The sequence below is a fragment of the Euphorbia lathyris genome, chromosome 4, assembly GCF_963576675.1.
Source record: "Euphorbia lathyris chromosome 4, ddEupLath1.1, whole genome shotgun sequence".
Taxonomy (NCBI): Eukaryota; Viridiplantae; Streptophyta; class Magnoliopsida; order Malpighiales; family Euphorbiaceae; genus Euphorbia; species Euphorbia lathyris.
The window spans coordinates 74,226,476-74,244,580 of NC_088913.1; the positions used below are offsets into that span (position 1 = coordinate 74,226,476).

The 18,105-nt window shown below is 33.4% G+C and overlaps 1 non-coding gene across 1 annotated transcript; it reads right to left on the reverse strand.

The window, feature by feature from the left end:
- Nucleotides 1–14,986: 14,986 nt before the first annotated feature.
- Nucleotides 14,987–15,093, reverse strand: LOC136228240 (small nucleolar RNA R71). Its single transcript, XR_010688569.1, has one exon. It is a non-coding gene; the product is annotated as a small nucleolar RNA R71 (small nucleolar RNA).
- Between the last annotated feature and the right edge of the window lie 3,012 nt (nucleotides 15,094–18,105).

Sequence of the window (18,105 nt, forward strand, 5' to 3'; positions counted from 1 at the left end):
AACTCTCGGACGAGTGATAAAGCCCAGCTATCATCAACAAAGGATGCCTGCAATCGATGTAGAGATTAGGGTCGAACGGTTGATTTTGAGATATGCAAAATGAAAGGACGCCTGCGATCGATGTATAGATTAGGGTCGAACGGTTGATTTGGAGATATGCAAACGAAAGGACGCCTGCGATCGATGTATAGATTAGGGTCGGATGTTCGATTTGGAGATCTACAATACAAGAAAACGTCTGCGATCGATGTAGAGATTAGGGTTGAACGATGGATTTCGAGATATGCAAAACGAAAGAGTACCTGCGGTCGAGATAAAGACTAGGGTCGCTAGAAAGAGCTACATACATGTGGTCGATGTAAAGACTAGGGTCGCTAGAAAGAGCAATTTACATGCGGTCGATTTTTTAGACTAGGGTCGCTAGAAAGAGCTATATACCTGCGGTCGATGTATAGGCTAGGGTTGGATGTTCGACTTGAAGACCGGGAACGAGGAACCGCGCTGGGAGATCTACGCTTGCAATCGATGTGGAGGCATACAACGTGAAGACCAAGTATTCAGGGAGTCCTCCTCCCACTCTATATGTGTCTTTTACTTTAATATATTTCGCATTGCATGTGTTGTATTCTAGAAAAAGTTTTTTTTTCAAAAAGTACACACGTCACTGTCAAAAATAGAAAAGTAGGGGCAACTGTAGACACCGGGGTCGGAGGACCGATGAAGAAAAATTATAAAAAGGGATCCAAATCAGTCGATTGAAATAAATGATGAGTCAATAAAAATAATAAATAAAAAACGTTGTTCAAAGGAACCGTGGAGACCGGTTTGATCGAATTCGGGCAATCGAATCGAGATGACTGGTGATTCGGTTCCGTGAATGAAATCTTAAATCATTTCGCCAAATTCGGAGTATTTCGGGTCGATAGGGGTTTTGTTTTAGAATTCGAACAATAAAAAATTAGTTTTGTAAAGAGATCGATTTTATAAAAGCTAATTTTATAAAATCGGTTTTGACGAAAACCATTTTTGATAAAAATCATTTTTGGGTTTTGGTTGATTTTTTGGTGTATTTTATTTATTTAAATATTTATTTTTATTTTTTTAATATATATATATATATATATATATATATATATGCGGTCCCGTCGGGGGCCGCTATTTACGTCACGGGCCGTTTGACGGCCCTCGCTTTGCTTCTGAAACAGTTTGACTTCGCCGAGTTCCCGGTTGTACTTAGCCGAGTTCCCGGTTGGTTGTACTTTGTACTTCGCTGAGTTGACTCTTTACCTGGTAAAAACCAACCTCTTGCTCTTCTTATTTCATTTCATTTCCCATTGAATTGCATTGCTAGAATGCAGTGCAAACAAAATCAATAGAAAAGTCATTCAAAAGTTGATCGAAAAATCCCGGTAAAACGCAACTTCGCTGGGACTAGCTGCTCTAGAAGACCTTGAATACCTTCACCCGCTAAAGAAATTACGTAATATATCTGATTTTAGCTAATTCTAGGGGGCTGGGCCGCCCAGGCCCAGCCCCATAGCACTTGGCATTCGGCCAAGTGCACTTTGCTGCACTTGGCCAATGCCAAGTGCATCTTACATTTAGTTTTTTTTTTTTTTTTTTTTTTTAAAAAAAATAATAATAATAATAATAATAAAGCTAATGATGATTAGGAAATTTCCATGAAATTTCCTAAGCTCATCTAGCTTACTTTTGGCTCCAAGTTGGCTTGGAGCCAAAAAAAAATTAAGTTGGGGCTCCATATGCCTATAAATAGGATGGAGTCCCAAGACAAAAGGGAGGAAAAGACACCCGAACCTCTGGAAAAATTCCATGAGATCCGAACAAAGCAAAAACACAAAAAAATCCGACTCAAAACACTATCAATCGACTTGATTTGGCATTTCCATTACCGATTGAGAGGTAATAATCCGAGGAACTAGACCCGTTTACTCTTTCATTGTATCTTTGTTATTTAGATCTCTTCATTTACTCTTTTATTGTTTAGATTTGTGAAATTAGTTTTCTGTTTTGATTCTACTAATATTTGGGTTTGGATCTAAAATAAAACTTTGTTTTAAATCCCAATACGAACCGTGACCCAATTTAAGGGTAGTTCGGGATTAAAGCGTCGTAGATCCGTGTGCTTATAAATGTTTTCAAACTGTTTTTGGGAATAAAACTTCGTTTTGAGGTCCCCCGTTACAAACCATGACCCAATTTGGGTAGTTCGGGGATTAAAACGATGAAATAGAGTAGATCTAACAAATTTTGACAAATCTGAAAAAGGGAAGGACTGATCTTGAATTTTGGCATTTTTTGGTTGTATTGTTTATATATATATATATATATATATGTATATACGTATATGGTGTGATTAAATGACAAAATTTAAACATGGGGGGATTTAGTTGTAATAGTATAGATTAGTTCTATTTTTCTATTTTTAAAATAAAAACAGGGACTAATCCTGATTTTTTCCATTTCTGCGGTACTGTTCATATATTTATATGTATATATAGGTGATTAGTTTAGGTGATTTAATTTGTGTATGGGTATAAGGGTAGTATATATTTATTTTATATATGGGTTTAGTTAGGTCGGGTATTTTGGGTCCTTTTCGGATTTGTTGTGAGAGCAGTTACTGTTTTGGATATTTTACACTTTATTGGTTGTTGAGTTCTTTTATTAGTTTGTAGGATGTGTTTTAGGGATAAATCTATAGATAAGGGTATATTAGAGTATTATTTTGTGTTTTAATCTTTTTCTTGGTTATATACACATATATTTAATAATGTGAATAATATTGTTTTTGGGCCTTTTTCATTCTAACTACTTTTGGGATTTATTGATATTTGAGGAGTATTTAGTTGATTAGTTTAGCACATTTAATAGGAAAAACTATTTTGGGGGTTATTTTCTATGAATCTATTATGTAAAAACTATTTCGGGTTAAAAGTTATTTTCTTATCCTTTGTGAATATTATTACTATTTTTACCTATTAACAATCATAGTATATATTATTTACCTCACTTTTAATCTATAGGTATAATTGTCATTTTTACTAAATATATATATATATATATATATATATATATATATATATATATATATATATATATTTCTTTTGATTTTTGTATAGATATATTTTAAATGTATTAGTAAGGTGTGAGTTTTGGACTTGATTTGCTAATTGTTGTAATTATGTTGGCATTGAGTAAATGGAAGTGAGGATTAAAGTGAGTGAAAATGGGAGAAGTAAACCACAAAAGAGATTTCAATTTGGTTATTTAAACTAAAGGTTTCTAGAGGTTCCTAATGTAAATAAAAGGCTTTTAGTTCTTTATCATTTTCAAACGACTTCCTAAAATATCACGTTTTAAAACCTTAATTCGTTCCAACGACGAATTAAGTGAACCTTATAATTAAAATCGTTTTCATTGTAAATAATAGAGTTTTGAATCGTTTTCCTAACTAAACGGCTTTGTACAAAAATAAATGGACTTGTATGCTTAATCACGTTTTTTGTTAAAGCTTCTTATCTCACGTTTTCAAATGCTCGAGTCGTTCAAACGGCGATTCGAGTCGATATCATGTAAATTAACGGGGTTTTGAAACGTACCTAAATCGTTCCAACGGCGGTTAAGGTACGAACCATGTAAATAAACTCGTTTTTTGGGGAATGAGATTAGCTTCGAGTTAGTGTATAGTTTAAAGCATAAAATCACACTGTGAATAAATCGATTCTTTCTTCTCCCTCTCTCTCCTGTATACTTTAAATTTATGCAAATGGGTGATTCTTTACTAAAATGGCTTTCAAATAACATGCTCAAAACGGTTTTCAAAGCGAGAAAGAAAAGGTTTCAAATGAATTTTAAACTTAAAGAAATATGCGATTAGTCCGTTATCGCCTAACACGCTAAATAGGAGGCCGGTGGTTCATAACCGGGCGATGTCGGGGTGCCTAGTAGCCTTTCTCTGGAAAGGAGCTAGCCTTCTCAGCTCGTACCTAAGTTTCTCGAACCCACACCGGTCTCCCGCAAGGGATCGGTGTTCATTTTCCCATTCGTGGGTGGCGACTCTTCCATACTCCAGGCTCCGGTCCTGCCGAGCAGCTTGATTCCGCGATTGGTTGCTTTCGGCGCCAATCACAGCATCTGTTGTCAACAGTGTCCACCCCCCGGTCCGCCCGGGCGAGGCCGCGGCACCTACACTGTGCGTTAGATGCTGCAGAGTACAACAAAATTTCAGGTTGTGACTCAGCACAGGAAATATGGAAGAAGCTGAAAGTAACCTATGAAGGTACCAACAAGGTCAAGGAATCGAAGGTGAACCAACACATGAGACTATACGAGCTGTTCGAGATGAATGACAATGAAGACATCTCTGAAATGAATGCTAGATTCACCAACATCATAAATGAGCTGAAAAGACTCGGAAAGAACTTCACAGAAGAAGAGCAAGTGAAGAAAATCTTGAGAAGTCTACCCAAGAGCTGGCAAGCTAAGAAGACAGATGTGGAAGAGGCTCAGGACTTGACCACATACAAATATGACGAGCCAACAATGTTTTTACTCTTAAGATAGTTTCACTGAATTTGGAGCATAACTTTATGCAGGTTCACTGTACTACTAACTCTAAACCAACATTATCAAAAATCAACATCTACATAAGCCAAGGTTAGTTACTTAGTTGAGTGTTTTTTTTTGAATTAGTGAATGTAATTAATTTAAATTTGGTGATAGTTAAGCTTTTTCTGACTGAGTTTTATTTTTGGTGTTTAATGCAGGAATAGTGGTTGTAATCTATCTAGCTACATATATACTAAGGAAATAAGAAGTTATAATACATATAGAAAGGAGTTGGGGGTGATGTTATGTAATGTAAAATGTAGGTGTTGGGTTCTTTTAATTGTCCTAGCTCATTACACCAATAATAAAAGCATTGTCTTAGGAATTCAAGATCTTTTTTTATTACCAAAGTGTTGTTTTGCACAGCTGATTAACCTCAACTTTCATGTAATCTTTATATTTCTTATGTATTTTAATCATCTGGTTAGTTAACTATCCATTTGAAGTTGTGTCACCAAGAGGATCTTCAAAGGCTAAATTTATCTGAATTATTACTTTAATCACCCTAAAAATTACAAGGAGATCAACTCTTGGATTTAAAAATTTAAAGGAAAAGAATTCCTAACTGCTCTAGTTGGCAATTTATTAAGCTCATTTTACACGCTAACTTGTTGATTTTGAGTATAATCTTTTAACTCTCATAAGATGTAATTAATTGAATGAAGAAAAGTAATTTTTTTCTCATGGGATTAAGAAAAAGGAGAATATAACTTGCTATTTGTACACTTATAAGAAGTAACTACTTGTACACTTATACTTATAAGAAGTAACTATTTGTACACTTATAAGAAGTAACTCCTAAAGTAGAGAAAAGAAGATAATACGGTAATTAATTGAATGAAGAAAAATAATTCTTTTTCATGGATTACGAAAAAGCAGAATACAATGTGCTACTTATACACTTATAAAAGGTAACTCCTAAAGGAGAGAGAAGAAGGTTTCTCTTAGAGGAGAAAGAATTACACTTATAAGAAGTAACTCCTAAAGAAGAGAGAAGAAGACAACTTTTAAAGGAGAGATTGCATCTAAAAGCATCCTTTGTGGGAGGTATTTGATTGTAACTTTGTAGTAATTGGTTACAAACTACCACTATGGACCTTATCACTAAAGTTAGTGTGTTACTAAAGTTGGTAACAAGCTTTTTCTTTAAACAATTTTTAAACAATTGTGAGAAAAAGGAGAGAGAGGTAAGAGAGTGAGAGACAATTTACCATTTTGGTCCTTGCTGCTTTCCAGAAATTTACATTTTTAGTCCTTATATATTAATTAAACTATTTTTTTATTCCATATAATTTTGAAATAACAACCCAATTTAATGGGTTGTTAATTTTAATTTCTAACTTGTCCTATGTGGCATTTAGAAAGTTACAAGGTTTGCAATTTAGCACTAAGGATGCTCTAACAAACTAGAAACAAATGATGTAACTCCTAACAAACTTAGGAGAGAGAAAAAAGTTATTCAGCTAACAAACTAAAAACTTGTGATGTAACTTCTAACAAACTTAGGAGAGAGAAAAAGGTAATATAACTAATAAACTAGAAACATGGACAAACGATGGAGGCTATGGTAGAGAGGTTAGAAACGTCGACAAAATAACCGTGTTGATGGAACGTGGCAAATTTGCTCATTAGGAACGTGGACAAAAGTTGGGGGCGTGGTAGGGGAGGTTAGAAACGTGTAATACTGCTAACAAATGAAGTAGCTCCTAACAAAGTTAGGAGAGAGAAAAAAATAACATGGTTAACAAACTAGGAACATGGTCAAAAGTTGGGGGCTATGGCAGATGAGGTTAGAAATGCGGACAAAATGACCATGTTGATGGAACATGGCAAATTTGCTCATTAGAAATGTGGACAAAAGTTGAGGGCTATGGTAGGAGAGGTTAGAAACATGGACAAAATAACAGTGTTGATGGAACGTGGCAAATTTGCTAATGTGCGTGTCAAGCTAGACTTGAGCAAACCTTTAGATGACAAGTTTATCCATGGAGGAAAGTTTGCACACCATATGTTTTGAATATGGTAAGTATGGTAAGTTTATCACATACAGCTAAACGATTTATTCGTCACCGGTCCAAAGCACCTCCAATGACAGACAAACATGAGTTAGATAATGTTATTGAAAACAAGGTAGACACTGTGATGTTCCACCGACAAAGCTATAAGATAACATAATGATTGATGAAAGGAATTCAGAGGTTGACCTCACTAAAAAAATAGCATATTACAATACTAAATGCTTATCCACACTTTTTAAAGCCTCGTCACAAGCGTCTTTAAATTGTGTGTCGTTAATTTTAATGACGCATAAATCCTTGTGTGGATAAACTACATTCGATGAATAATATCATAAACATCGTAATTTTTGTCATAATATCTAATTTTAATTTTCAAAATTTCTATTACGGTTTAATAAAGCGGCACAAAGTTGACAACACATAATTTTTGTTACGTCGTTCATAATATTTTAAATACTATGACACTTTAATTTAAAAAATCATCTCTAAATTCACGTTGTTTAATTATATAAATGTTGTTATATTAACGTTGTTGCTATTATTATTATTTGATATCAGAGTATCTGAACATTGACTAATTGTCCGAGCGTCTTGCTGTGTCTTCAGTGTACTAACCTGTAAAATTACAGGGAGATCAACTCTTGAATTTAAAAATTTAAAGGAAAAGAATTCCTAACTGCTCTAACTGACAATTTATTAAACTCAATTAACACACTAATTTGTTGATTTTGAGTATAATCTTTTTTTTTCGTAGGGAAAAGAAGGAAAAACAAAACACCACAACAAGTTAGCCCGGGATTATCCTAGGAAAGCTAACTCCCACATTATCTTCCGAAAGCAAAGACAAAAGAAAATTAGGGGGAGACGAGAAAATCGAGACGCCCAAAGCCCTCTCATGACCTTCTGTAGCAAGCCGATCTGCCACCCGATTTTGAGTATACTCTTTTAATTCTCATAAGTTGTAATTAATTGAATGAAGAAAAGTAATTCTTTCTCATGATTAAGAAAAAGGAGAATACAATTTGCTACTTATACACTTAAAAGAAGGTTCTTATAATAACTCCTAAAGAAGAAAGAAAAAGGTAATATGGTAATTGGATGAAGAAAAGTAATTCTTTCTTATGGATTAAGAAAAAGGAGGATGCAACTTGCTACTTATACACTTATAAGAGTGTAACTCCGGCTAACAAATGATGTAACTTCTAATAAACTGAGGAGAGAGAATGCAACTAACAAACTAGACACAAATGATGTAACTTCTAACAAACTTAGGAGAGAGAAAAAGATAATACAGCTAACAAACTAGAATAAACTTAGGAAAGAGAAAAAGGTAATGCAGTTAACAAATTAGAAACAAATGATGTAACTCCTACCAAACTTAGGAGAGAGAAAAAAGTAATACAACTAACAAACTAGAAACATGTGATGTAACTCCTAACAAACATATGAGAGAGAATAAGTTAATACATTTAACAAACTACGAATATGGACAAAAGGTGGGGGCTATGGTAGAGAGGTTAGAAACGTGGATAAAATACCCGTGTTGATGGAATGTGTCAAATTTACTCATTAGGAACGTGGACAAAAGTTGGGGGCTATGGCAGGAGATGTTAGAAACATGTAATGTTGCTAACAAATGAAGTAACTCCTAACAAACATAGGAGAGAGAAAAAGGTAATACAGTCAGCAAACTGGGAACATAGTCAAAAGTTGGGGGCTATGGAAGACGAGGTTAGAAACGTGGACAAATGACCATGTTGATGGAACGTGGAAAATTTTCTCATTAGGAACATGGACAAAAGTTGAGGACTATGGTAGGGGAGGTTAGAAACGTGGATAAAATGACAGTGTTGATAGAACGTGGCAAATTTGCTCATGTGCGTGTCAAGGTGGACTTTAGCAAACCTTTAGACAACAAGTTTATCCCATGGACGAAGGTTTGCACACCATATGTTTTGAATATGGTAAGTATGGTAACTTTATCACATACAGCTAAATGACATATTCATCGTCGGTCCAAAGCTCCTCCAAAGACAAGCATCAGTTAGAGAACCTTATATAAAACAAGGTATCGTACAAGATAACATAGTGATTGATAAAAAGAATTCAGAGGTTGATGTCACTGAAAAAAATAGTCTATTACGATACTAAATTTATGGTTAAATGACATTTTTCAGCGTCTCTAAATGCTTACCGATGCTTTTAAAGCCTCATCACAAGCGTCTTTAAATTGCGTATCATTAATTTTAATGACGCATAAATCCTTGCGTGAATAAATTGCATTCGATGAAATATTATAAACGTCGTAATTTTTTTCATAATATCTAATTTTAATTTTCAAAATTTCTATTATGTTTTAATAAAGCGACGCAAAGTTGACAACACATATTTTTTTATGTCGTTCATAGCATTTTAAATACTATAACACTTTAATTTAAAAGCATCTCTAAATTCACGTCGTTTAATTATATAAATGTTGTCCTAGGACACTTCAATATGAATTCCATAATTATATAAACATTATTATTATTATAATTATTATTATTATTATTATTTTTTTAATTTGATGTTAGAGTGAACCTTCACTAATTGTCCAAGCATCTTGCTATTTCTTTAGTGTACTAACCTGTAAAACAGGGCCAAGGTCAGAGCGTGGTTGGCGTCCGATGAACCTATTCCGATGACTAAGTCAGTCAAGGGCATAGGAAGGATTGAAGGGTATGAGCTAGTTGAGACATAATGGTTAACGTACCGTAAGATGTGGTTATACTTATCTATATATAGGGTTCAGACAGAATCCTTTGTTAACTAGAATCCTTTAGAGATTGGGATTCCTTCTCCTATTAGGATTGTGATCCTAGGAGTAGTCCTTTGTAATTTAGAACTCTAACGGTATGGGGATTTCTCTAGTAAATTTCATCAATGGTGTACAACATTTGTCCCATTTTACACTTTGGTGTACAACCTTCATTTTGTCTCAGTGTATGACAGGTAAACATGATCGGTCAACACTAGTCAAACGTAACATCTCATCAATTTTCGTTTGTTTAAAAATTAAAAATGACCCCACCTATTATTAAATTACTTTTATACCCATTAATCAAAATATTATTCTCCCTAATTCTCTCTGCTAATTTCTCTAATTGACAATTATTAAACTCAATTAACACACTAACTTGTTGATTTTGAATATAATCTTTTAACTCTCATAAGAAGATATAGTTAATTGAATGAAGAAAAGTAAAGGGGCGTTTGGTTCACAATGGGTAAGGAAAAATGAATCAAGAAAGAGAAACTAAAGGAAAGGAAATGAATAAGCATTTATACCCCTATATGTTTGGATATGCTTAGGAAAGGGAATGCAATTCCACCCCATTCCCTTTGTGGATGTTTGGTTCAAATAGGGAATCAAAACTATTTTTTTTTAACTTCATATATAATAAAAAAAAACTCAACTCTTTTACTATAGTTTCCATAAAACGTGAAATAACTTCATATATAATCTCAAACAATCCAAAACGTCACTCACTTGCTACCCTTATTGATATAAAGTTCATAAAAGTTAAAATTTAAACTTAACAAAATTCATACAAATCAAAATTATTTTTCAGGGTAAAAAGGTAAAAATAAATGAGTATAAGGATCAAAAGTGAAATTAATCTAGTGATAAAAAATATAAATAAATAAATATAAGGATTAAACAAAAATTAAAAAAAAAGTAAAATTTAGTCAAAAATATTTTTTGAGTAAGAAAATTAAAAATATATAACGAAAATGAAATTAATCCATTGATAAAGAAATGTAAAAATAAAAAATATAGAGACCAAAATAAAAATAAAAAAATAAAATGGAGAGTAAAATAGAATTTTATAAGAAGTGTAGAAGTTTAAATTAGAAAGAGAGAGGAAAAGGAATAGAAAACCTTAGAGGGAGTGGGGAATGGGTTAGAGGAGTTAGGGGTAAACATGAAACTAAAAAGGGGCAAAGGGAATCATTGAATTAGCAAAACAAACACTAACAAATGGAATGAAACCTCCCCTTTCCCTTACCCTTTCCTGAAACCCCCAAACCAAACGCCCCCTAATTCTTTTTCATGGATTACAAAAAAATAAGAATACAACATGCTACTTATATAAACTTGGGAGAGAGAAAAAGGTAATATGACTAACAAACAAAGTAACTCCTAAGAGCACTTCTAATGGGTGTTATTTGGAGGTTACTTTTCTCAATAAGTTGTAAACAACCATTAGAAGGTATGTTACCAAAATTAGTTTGTTCTTATATTTTTTTTATAATAATGCATATATATATTTCATTAGATAAGCAGATACGAGTACAACATGAAAATAATAAGGATTAAAACATTACCCATATATAGGTCAAAGCCTAATATAAGACCTACAAAGGGGATAAAAGGACTACAAAGAGCAAAAGATACCACAAAGAGAATAGAAAGACTACAAAGAGCAGAAAATACCATAAAAGGTACAATTAAAATAACATGACAACAACTCTCATACTTCTCTCGAATCCAAATCCACCTGAAAGCAGTTGAAAACCAATCATCATCATCATCTAGTTTCTTCTGACTATTCGGATCTGAGTCCTTTATATTGGTGCAACCCCATAGATCCATGGATCAACGTATAAGATAATACGCTCCCACTTTTGTTAAACCCGAAAAAAGTGTAAATGGAAGAGATATAGCTCCCAAATGCAAATCAAACGGAAAAAATCCAAAGAAAAGTATGAACTTCAATTGAAAAAAGAAACAAAACACTAATAAAAGCTAAAAAAGTAGGAATAGAGCCATAGATACGAGGAGGAAGAAGGAAGACAATTCCTTTCCTTCTTCATCCTCCAGATCTAGTTTCTTGTATTATTTTGTTCTTTTTCCAATTAGACAGTTGTTTTAAAAAATGAATTGTTTATTCCGTTGATGAATTGTTTTAAAAAAAGAATTGATAAATATTTTATATGTACACATATTAATCAATCTAAATTTTACGAGTTAAAAAATAAATTGATAAATATTTTATGAGTTAGAAAGTTGACATTATTTAAAAATTAACTTTCTTTAATATTTTTTTTATATCAATGGATTATTTCCTTATTATTATTTAAAAATAATACTCCATCTGTTTCATTTTAATTGTCTTTAAAGGTTTCTACACATATTAAGAAACCTATTAATTAGCCTAAAAAGTAGTTAAACATTACCTTATTACCCTCTTGTAATTAATGCTTAAATTTCTCTACAAATTTCTTTCATTTTATTATATGAGGACAAAGTTGGAAAAAAACACATTTAATGCTCATTGAAAAGTGTAAAACGTCAAATAATTTGAAACAAAAAATTTTCTCCAAAACGACAATTATTATGAAACGGAGGAAGTAATAAGTATTGAATTAATTATTTTATTGGATAAATAATATTTTATGAAATTAATAATAAGTATTGAATTAATTACTCTCTCTGTTTCATAATATTTGTCGTTTAAGAAAAATGCACACAGATTAAAGATTGTAATTAATGTTTTTTTATACTGAAAATGACTTTTCTACCCTTATTAATTAAGGAAAAATATGAAACCTAGTCTTTCAAAATTGTAACGGCAGATTATTGAAATAATTAAAAATCATTGGAATATGTAAAAATAGATAAATTAGTGGCTGTTCAACAAAAAGAAAAACAATAATTGGCTTGGAATATGTAACCATTAAATGCATTAAAGATGGAGTAGATCAACAAGCAAGGTATAATAGACAAATTAAAAAAAATTAAGCAATTAATATGTCTAGATATGTACAAAACGTCAATCAATCTGAAACTAAAAAACCTCCCTCAAACAACAAACATTAAGAAATAGAGGGAGTATTTTGTTAGGTAAAAATTATTAATTGCATTTTAATTGAATAGATGTACAGTGCTTTATGACAAGTGGGTCCTATAAAAGTTAGAAATAAGAAAAGACTATAGCGGGATGTTATTTTGGAGTGTTATTTTTACTTAGTTGGCAAGTGGAAGTAACAAAATATAGTTGCTCTAACAAATTTAGGAGAGAGAGAAATGTAATTAATATAGCCAACTGTTAAGCTCAAAATATACCTAAAATATCATATATAAATACGTTAAATTTACAGTGAAATCGTACTAATTATATTCATTTAGAGTACTTTTACGTCTTTATATACTTCTTTGATGCAACGTACTTAATTATTTGGTTAAATCCAAATAGGAGCTAAAATGGAGCTAAAACGAGGGAAAAACCCAAGTTACGTACCAAAAATACGTGTTAATCAGAAGACCGATTCAAGGAGACGAGAAGCACCCGAGAGACGGGGAAAGAATACCCCTGTCGCGACTGAGATTTTCAGAATCTCAGTCGCGACACGCTAATGATAGTCACCCAATGATCGAATTTTTCAGCATTCCTCCGTGCCCCCTATCGCGACTGAGATTTTCAGAATCTCAGTTGAGACAGCGAAGAATTCTGCACAGCTTTCACATGTCAGAAATCCAAAAAACGCGTCTGTTCGTTTGGATAAAAGCGACCATTCGTCAGCGGACACGACCCTTCAATTACAACCATTCACCAACTATAAATAAGTGATTCATTTCAGAAATCAGAGTTGGAAAAAGTTATAGAAATTAGAGAGTTGTTATTATGTTGAAGAAATTCTGATTCAGAAAGAGTTAGAAAGTTAGATTACATTTCTGTACAAACAAACTTGATGTACACAAGTTGTTCTTAGATTAGTTATAAACACAGTAGTATTAGTTTAGTTTCAAAGGTTGATCAGAGATAAATTCTCATTCTGGTAGTGGACCTAGTGGTCTCTATTCTGAAGATTCAGCGAGAAGAACTAACGGCTGAAGCGCAAAAAGGTCTGACAAACCTACAGAGTTCGAGGGAAAGATTGACAACCCGGATCTCAAAGATTTCGTCAAAATGCTATCCATGTTTCTTCCTCCCTGTTAACTTGTGAAGATTCAAAATTCACTAATAATACATTTATTTTATTCAATACATTCTTCCTGTTGTTATTTTGATATTGTTCTGACAAAATTATTTTCAAAATGATAAATTGGTGTTTTTATTAAAACGTTTTATACAATCAAATTTACAAAGAAACTTTATTGAACACTTAAAAGAATTAGTTTTTACGGATGATATGATCGTGAGCGCGGCTTATCGGATATAAAATACTAATTTGATTAAGGTAGAAATTTGCTCCGATCCAGAGAGATTTCTAAGGTTTAAAGTCATTTACTTGCATAAATTCTTGTATTATTCCATGTTCATAATCCTACCAAAGTTATAGTTGATTTCTTTGCTTAATGAGAATAAGTTTTATACCTTTGATTTATTCCAAATACGAAAGCGTCTGTCTTGTAATCAAATCTCAAGACAGAATTGTTCTCTAAGTTCAATATAATATTCTCATCTAATCCTAATTAATCTGAACCAATACAATTAATTAAACGATTTTCTTTAAGTTAAACCTAAAGACGTGAATAAAACCGAATTAAAATAAGTTTTAGTTAAAAAGTGTTCCCTGTGGGTTCGATATCTTTTATTACTACAAGCGTATACCGTGCACTTGCAAAAATCGCTCAACAAGTTTTTGGCGCCGTTGCCGGGAAACGCCAAATTTTTTAACAAAAATTTAAATTTTTCGTGTTTCATTTCGAATCTAGGTTTATACATACTTATTTTAATTTTTGTAATTTATTAATTTTTATTTACTAATTTATTTATTTATTTATTTTTCAAATTCTGTTTTGAAGGTAGTTTTGGTTCGTGTACGATTTCAAGTTCATGCGCAGTTCTCGAAGTTCAGGCATTGCACCAAACCCATTAGACCCAGAAATTGAAAAAACCATTAAAAAGAACAAGAAAAACAAGAAAAACAAAAACAAAACTCCATTAAAGACAAATACCGAGCCAGATATTATGGCAGACCCACCAACACTTATGGATTACGCTAGGCCAGGGGTGGCCGGTGTAACCAATAGTATCGTTAGACCCAGAATCACCGCAAACCAATTTAAAATTAAGTCAGCATTGCTTAATATGTTGCAAAATAATGTAACATTTTACGGGTTACCTAACGAAAATCCTAACACCCATCTGACAAATTTTCTTGAAATTTGTGACACTTTTAAAATCCCAGATGTGACTGCCGAAGCAATCAAACTTCGCTTTTTTCCTTTCACTTTGAAGGATAGAGCCAAAGAGTGGTTAACTTCGATGCCATGCGCAACGTTTGCAACTTGGGAAGAATTAGTTCAAGCTTTTTTATCAAAATATTTTCCTTTAGCAAAAACCGCAAGAGTCATAAAAGAGTTGACATCTTTTTCTCAAAATGATAATGAGACTCTTTATGAGACTTGGGAACGTTTTAAAGAACTTCAACGTTTATGCCCACACCACCAATTGCCCGCTGAACTTCTAATGCAAACATTTTATAATGGACTAAATCCTACAACTAGAGGTTCATTAGATGCTATGTCGGGAGGGCTATTTATGAAGAAGACATCAGCCCAAGCAAGAGAACTTTTGGAGGAAATGGCAATCAACAGCAGTATGTGGCCCGCGGAACATGGACATATACCGGTGGCAAAACCATTATCCTCAACCACATCATCGGTTAAAGGTATAGTGAACCTTGAACCAGTCGCGATGTTACAAGCCCAATTTTCTGCTTTATCGCACAAAATTGATAGGTTTATGGCACCATATGACACCACAATCCAGACGGATGTGGATTATGAAAATATGAGTGAGATCGAACATGTAAATTTTGTCCAAGGGCAAAACTAAACTAATAATCCTTATTCTAATACTTATAATTCTGGATGGAGGAATCATCCTAACTTTAACTGGAAAGATAACAATAATAATGCAAATGCTAATCAAAATCCTACCAGTAATTATCAAAATCAGTCAAGAGATACGATTAGCACTTTATCTTCTAAAATCGACAAATTCATAGATGTTATCAGTGGAAAAATAAGTAATCACGATGATGGTTTTAAACGGATCGAAAATAAATTCGATCAGCTTATTAAAAACCACTCATCTAGCATCCATAATTTGGAGGTCCAAATTGGTCAACTTGCTAAATCAATTCCGTCCCGAAAAGAGGGAAGTTTTCCCAGCCATACGGAAGAAAATCCGAAAGAGCAGGTAAAGGCTATCACTCTTCGTTCAGGGAAAAATTATCTAGGTCCGGAAATTCCCGGAGATGCAACATTACCAGGAACTGATTTACCAAAGTCCAAAGAAGATATATCAAACACAAAAAGTTCACCAATTGACTCAAGTACAAAAACTTTTGTACCCAAACCACATTTTCTGCACAAAGTCCGAAATAAGGACTATGACAAACAACTTTTAACATTTTTGGATAAACTTAAAAATTTGCATATTAATTTAACATTCATGGATGCAATTACGCAAATTCCTAACTACGGTAAGTTCTTAAAGGATTTAATTTGAAAGAAAATTAGTTGGGAAGGAATTTCATCTATTTCGCTAACTGAGGACTGTAGTTCAATAGTGTCAAGTACTTTGCCAACTAAACTCAAAGATCCCGGATGTTTTACAATTCCGTGTAAGTTAGGAGATATTGAATTCCCAAGTTGTCTTTGTGATTTAGGAGCAAGTATAAACTTAATGTCGTTGTCTATTTTTAACAAGTTAGGTTTAGAAGAAGATATCAAACGTACCAATATGATTTTGCAATTAGCGGATCAAACCACTAAGAGACCATATGGCATAATTGAGGATGTTTTAGTTAAAGTCGACAAATTTATTTTTCCTACCGATTTTGTTATATTAGATTTTACATATGACGTTAATTGTCCACTAATTTTTGGTAGAACGTTTATGAACACAGGACGTGCTCTAGTTGATGTGTCGGAAGGGAAAGTAGTTTTAAGGATAGGAGAAGATAAGATCGAGTTTAATATGAACAAGGCGATGAAATATCCTATGGAGGAATTCGTTTGTATGAAACTTGACTTAGTTGAAGAATGTGTCAATGACGTTATTCATAATGACGAAATAATAGAACCTATAATGGGTGAAGAATTAGAAGATAAGGACCCAGAGCCTTTGATTCGAGAAGATGGACCAGTTCCGCCTTCGATTGTAATACCCCCTAAATTAGAGCTTAAAGAATTACCCAGTCATTTGAGGTACGCTTTCTTAGGCAAAGGCGATTCTCTACCTATAATTATCTCTAACAAATTAACAAATGATCAAGAAGAAAAATTGAAAGAAGTTGTTAGAAATAGGATAGGAAGTATGGGTTGGCAAATTTCAGACTTAAAAGGAATTAATCCTAGTATCGTAATGCACAGAATTCACTTAGAAGAAGATAAGCCACCTAAAGCGGATAGGCAAAGACGCTTAAATCCGAACATGAAAGAAGTAGTCAAACATGAGATTACTAAACTTTTAGACAATGGAATCATTTATCCGATCTCGGATAGTGAATGGGTTAGTCTAATCCATTGTGTACCTAAAAAGGGAGGCATAACTGTTGTAAGGAATGAAGAAGGTGAATTAATACCTACGTGAACCACCACCGGTTGGAGGGTATGTATAGACTATAGGAACCTAAACAAAGCAACTAGGAAAGATCATTTTCCTCTACCTTTCATTGATCAAATGATCGAAAGGATAGCCGATCATGCATTTTATTATTTCCTAGACGGTTATTCCGGATTCTTTCAAATTTACATTTACCCGGATGACCAAGACAAAACAACCTTCACATGTTGGTGCGCGACGCCTAGTAGTGTTCTTTTTAACGACGAAATATATATTACGATGATTGCGCTATGACTATGAATGTGGTCTTTCTAAGTGCTTTGTATCTACTAGATGTCACTATTTAGGGGCAAGTGTACCCCGTCGTATCAAGTAATAATCCGGTTAAGACCGGGTATCGAATCCACAGGATTTATAACTGCAAGTATTAAACGACTCGGTTTTACACGTTATTTAAGCGGTGAATACTTTGAGGTTGGTGAGAGACACAACTACAAACTACTCCTAACCTATTGGTGAGAAAAATTTGTGTAACGGAAAGCTCCAAGGAATGATACGGGTGATGATAAGTTATAAATATAATAAGCAATAACTCCGAATATGTTCGGTTGACGATTTACTCTTGTAAAGACGACTACGTGTAGTTCGACCGACCCGTGAAGTACTTAGACTACGTGGTTCCTAGTCAAGGCGTGTCTAATGCTGGGGATCAGAAACTAGGGCCCATAAGTCCCGTGGTGTGTCAATTCCTACGGTTTCCGGTTTGTCACTTCCGGTAAGGCAACACCTATATGAATCCCTAAAGATAGCCCGAATGGCGTCGGAAATCGCGTTCCCCTACACAATAATCAATTACGAGTATCAAAACAAGCAATAAACATAAACACGTA